The sequence below is a fragment of the Lontra canadensis genome, unplaced genomic scaffold, assembly GCF_010015895.1.
Source record: "Lontra canadensis isolate GAN:19392208 unplaced genomic scaffold, GSC_riverotter_1.0 scaffold68, whole genome shotgun sequence".
Classification (NCBI taxonomy): Eukaryota; Metazoa; Chordata; class Mammalia; order Carnivora; family Mustelidae; genus Lontra; species Lontra canadensis.
The window spans coordinates 325,014-330,736 of record NW_022631062.1 but is presented as its reverse complement, the minus strand read 5'-3'; positions in this window follow the sequence as shown (position 1 = coordinate 330,736).

Below are 5,723 nucleotides of genomic sequence, written 5' to 3'. Positions count from 1 at the left end.
TTCCAGCACTGGGACTGGCTGAACCACACCGTCCTGGGCAGATGGTAGAGAACAGCAGAGAACAGAGCAGGCACGGTAATCTGAGCACTACCTGTGGTCAGACAGACGCGCTTTGCGCCCAGACACACAAACACACGCGCGCGCACACACACACACACATGCTCCACCTAGCTGCCTGGAGGTTGGCCAAAGCTCACAGCGGGCCCCCCAGCCCCAGTCTGCAAAGCTGCTGATGTCACGTCCTTTCCTAAACTGAGACCAATCAGTGAGGAAGCCTTGGTTTATCAGGAAGGAAAGCCAGTTTGTAACTTTTTGGAGAGCAAAGGGAACAAGCAGGGTGGGGGGGGGGGTGAAGGAAGCCACTCCCTGCACTCAGCTGAGGTCGGCTGGTTCTCTAGGGGCTTCTCATTGCGGAGAAAGCCCCAGAACCCGAGAGCTGAGAGAGCGGGTTTCGCTGCAGCGCGCCTGAACTGCTTGCCCAGCAACATGCACAGCACACCCTGGCCATCTGCACATGTGGTTTCAATTTTTCTGGGAGTTTCTTATGGGAAAATGTGCCTATATATTACAAAAATGCCCCTTTGGACGGAACTTCTGTTTTCTTCCCTCTGACTGCTAGGATTTCCCTCTGTGTCCTGCTTCTCCCTTCCCCCCCAAACTATATTTTAACTTCTAAATAAATAATTAATGGTTGCTACTGGAAAATGGGTTGCTGCCTGGCCCTGGGGTGCCGGAGACACACCCATTACTTTGTTAATTATAAAAAGTTTTCCTCTGGGAAGGTCTCGCCTGCTCGCCTTTAGGAAAACAGTGGGTATGTGGGTCTCCTCAGGTGGACCCGGGTTCCCCCGCACCCCTGGGTGCTGCTTCGGGCTGACGGCCGGCCCCAGGGCGCCTTTCTTCCCAGGGAGGGAAGGACCTGAGTTAGTCTCAGGCACAGTCTGTCTCTGAAATGGCTGCAGAGGATTTGGGGGTTTTGTTCATTTGTTTTGTTTCGTTTTAATGCCCTAAAGGTAGCCACACAGTTTCAGACTTAGGGAGTCCTGAAGGGAAACACTTGGCAATGATGCGAGGAACGGCCTTCACATTTTAAAATGCATTTCTGGGCAGACATATGGACACACATTCATCCCTTTCCATTTTTCACAGAAATGTAATTGTATTACCATCTTGTTCCATGCCTCTCGCGCTCGTTTCATCTTGGAGCTCTCCCCACGTGGGTCTGTGGTTGTCCCTTCCTTTCTTCATTACTTCATTACTGTGTAGCGTTCCACGTCGGGCCCCAAGCATCTCCCTCTTCCCCGATGATGGAGGCAGACCGTTACCGTCTCCGTGAGGACCACAGAAATAGCGCAGTTCATGTTTCGGTGTCAGTGGCTCTGTGCACAGCTGCAAATGTTTCTGGAGGAGAGATTCCTAAGAGGGGAAAAGGCCGAGTCGGAGGTGTGTTCCCACAATGTCCAGAACTAAAGACACACGCAGAAGTGACTACAAGCCAAACGGGAATTCTGAGTGAGGTCGGGGGCTTGAGGCACGGTTGAGCTCCACGGTACTGGAGGTTTCCAGAAAGCCGTCGTTGCAGCAAAGTAGGCAAAGGCGTGGGAGACCTCTCTGTATTCCTGCTTACAGCTGCACACACAGGCTCAATTATCTCAATACTCATTTCATTTTGGAGAAGGATTGAGAGAAACTTCAAGATTGTTCCTTCAAGATGGAGAGAGACTCTGCCAAGCTGCCCTCTGGTTCTTCGCAGAATTTACCGAACAGGCCGGCGGCATAGGCATTGTTCGCTACAACATCAGGACAGATTCCAAGAACTGCAAAACTTGCATTTGGCAGAGACTGAGAAATGTATTCCCATCGTAGACTGGAGGACACGGAGTTAATATGTGATATGATCCTCGTTCTTTGAGTAAAATCTTCATGGTACAGCTTCTTTATTTACTTTTAATTAAACTCCAAGAAGAGAGCCCTTTTCCATATCCAGATTTCAGCTTATTGTCCAAAAGGGCAATAAAGAGTATTTCCAGGTTGTTGCCTTAGTACCTGGGAAGGAATTACTTAGCTTTTAACCTTGTCCCTACATTTATAATGTTGGTCACCTCTTGTGAATAGGAGAGGACGGGAACTGATTTTTTTTTAACTGCTCAACCATACCTCCAGTCAGGAATTCAAACAGCATTACAAGAGAAGTCATGCATTTTGAAGGGTCTGTGTGAGGGCGAAGCTGATTTACATGTGTATGAGCTGTGACTACAGACGAACAGGTGGGCTGACAACCCGAGAAGGACAACTGACACATTTCCAGTCAGTCCTAGTGTGTGCGCGCGCACGCGTGCTCAAGACACTTAGCCCAGGTTAGGTAAGAAAAAAGAGTTGTGGCCTGCAGCAGCAGTAAAGGCCACAGTCATTCTTTATCAAGTGCAGTCTTAACACTAGCAGTGCCTCTGCGCGCCCCCCACCTAGATGTCCACGGCTGACATCACTCATGGCCTCTTTCGCCCCACCCCAGGCCTTGGGGACCTTTGAAAATCACCTCCAATCAGTCAGAGTTGGCCCAAGCACAGAAACCTCTTGTCATTCCAGCCAGCAATTTTTCTAGCACAAAACCTTTAAAACCCCAAAGCTACGCATCTTCTCTGATAATTTGGAATCCTCTGCGCTTCCCGCAAAAAGCCTCGCTGTTTCCTTTGTTCTGGCTTAGGGGTACTTGGGACCACACTCACTCATTCCGGCTCCATCTAGCAGTACAATAAGATTCCAACAAGGATGTGTTCTTTAAAGTCCCGCATAATGCAGTATTCTTGAGAAAAACAATCTGGCAAATCAAAATTGAAGGAGATGGTTTGCATCACAATGGGGCTGGAGTCTTGAGAACTGCCAAGGGCACGGAAGACAAAAGTGCGGGTGGGGCGGCTTTCTAGCTCCAAGGAGAAAAAAGCCCGTGATCCTTGATCAGATCCTCACTGGGATGTGTTGTTGGGGAGAGGGGGAACAAGACCTAAAAGACATCAATGCCACGATTGCAAAAATTTATATATGGACTAAAATCATGTCACAAGAACATCACCGTCAAGCTTCCTGCATGTGATTACTGCACCAAGGGGATACGAAAGAATCTCTGGACTCCAGGAGTTGCTTGCTGCAGTGCTCAGGACAGAACCACATGCAGCTTGCACAGGGAGGAATGCCTGCCCCTGTGGACACACTGTGCACTGAAGACAAAAAGCTAACGCAAGCTCCACAGTCAAAACACACAAGTATATGTAAAGCCCACATTGCTCAATCTGTTCACAGGCCACTGCCAATCCTCAAAAACCCAACAGCCACACGTCCCAGCACCTCCAACTGACTAGAAACACTTCGCTCCTTGTGCAATTACATAAGCCCATAAGATAAACAACAGCCCGTTTTTATTAACATCTTTTTGATATTTTTGGTCATCAGGGGCTTTTTTCCATAACATTGAATTTTTTAAAAATATTGCACCAAAATATTTACTTTGACCATAGAGTTTCTGGGTGGCCCCTTACATTTTCTGCAACACTCGCCTCAGCTAACGCTGGTCTTGGGGAAGAATCATGACCTCCACAGTTTATTCACAAATGGCTCGTTTAAATTGATTTGTATAGGGGTGCCTGGGTGGCTCAGTAGGTTAAGCGTCTGGCTCTAGATTGAGGCTCGGGTTGTGATTTCGGGGTCGTAATCTCAGGGTCATGATCTCATGGGATCAAGCCTATATTGGGCTCTGTGCCCAGTGGGGTCTGCTTGAGATTCCTTCTCTCAAAAACAAATCAATCTTTAAAAAAAATTATTGGTATATGTATTCATTATACATGGCTTATGTACACATGTGTTCTACAGGCATGTGCACACACATGCATACATGCGTACATATAGATGCATGAGTGCATGCACACAGATAAGCAAATGTGGCAAAATGCTAAAAATGGGTGAACTGAGCTGATGGGTATCTGAATGTTCATGGTATTATTCTTGTCATTTTTCTGTAAGGTGGGAAAGTTTCCAAACGACAGCGGCAGGGGGAAACATACTACGTAAAAATTAAAATCCCTAGCAAGCTGTTTGTCCATCATTCCTCCCTCCCCATGCCAGCTCCAGGCACATCAAATCGTCTCCACTGTGAGCACTGTTACTGAGAAAGATATCATCTGTAAACCTCAGGTTTCTTTGACAAGGCGATATTAGAAATAGCAGGGAAGAGAATCACTTTGGGAGAAACCGTTCCTTAATAAAGGACACAGAAAAAACAGATGTTGAATGATATACCTAAACTTTTAAATACTTTAAGGGATGTCAAAAGAGTTGAGGTGTAAGTCTTCAAATAAAACAGGCAAGTTTCCTTTTTTAAAATAATGGCTCAAGGTAGATGAGGGATATAGTCAGATAAATGATGGATGGACAGAAAGAGAAGAGACAGACGCAGGGTACAGAGACTGATGTATTAGGTGTCTCTGTAGAGAGACATGTGGTACCTGGATAGGTAATACTGCATGTTCGTGTGGTTACAAAAATACTTTTCCCTGAAAGTGATTTATTGTGTAATATTTCAATTATTTTTAACTATTACTTTAAATAGTTTTTTTAATCAGTAGATAACTCTTTTGAACATCTAAGAAATACTTCAAACATTTAAAAAGATTTATTAAAAATTGAAGTACATTAGCAGTATTTGCAACAGTAAGAAATTAGAAGTAATCTAAGTATTCCAACAATATAGAAGTAGCTAAGAGATAGAAGGCAACCACTTAAGAGGATAGAGTCAAGGGTTTGAAACTGAGAAAATCATTACAGTATGGTGTGGGGGTAAGGCAAGAATCAAAAATACTTTCACGACAGGATCATGACGTTAAACCAAGCAAAGAAAGCAAAACAAAACAAAAAACATGATATTCTGAAAAAAGTCACTAAAATTTCACGGTAAAAATAAACTAATAAATTTTAGACACCTGCCCAAGGAGTTCTTTCACAATTCAGTCACCCTGCCAGGGACCTTGCCTAATCACCTTACCTGAAACAATAGCTGTCATCATCACTCTTTACCCCAATATGCTTTATTTTTCTTATCACTTTTCTGACAGGATGATACATATGGGTGTATGTTAAGAACCCCCAAAAGCAAGCAATATTATAGTGTATAAACCTGAAGATTCCATCTGATGGTCTAGAATTAGAAAATAGATCGATCACCTCATGTCCAATCTCTGTATTTGTAAATCATAAAACATGGCAGCAGCCCCAAGATACAGGGATCTGAACCTGTTCTGCATCCACATCCTTCTGGAATCAGAAGGATAGTTCTGGTAAGTGGTCTCTTGGGGCTCAGTTTGGAATTAAAGTGCCCCCGGCCCCTCCACACACACGCAAAACCACACTTACCAGAGCTGGGAGGTCCATACAAGTGATTGGTGAAATTCATGGTCTGCAGTTTCAGAAAGTGGATGGAAGAGCAGGATCCTCAATTCCTTGGAGCCACAGACAGAAGGAATATCCTAGGACATCCTGGGGCTTAACACAGAGCTCAGACATTGAACAAGATGCAAGTTGATAAAAAAAAATGTACTCAGGAGAACACTTTAAAGATAGAAAGCCTCCAATTCCTGAATGTTCTATGATACATATTTTAATTACTGAATATATATGATATGTATTTTAATTTAACAGTATTTTCTTTTAAAGTTTCTGCCTTTGATATTGGGCTT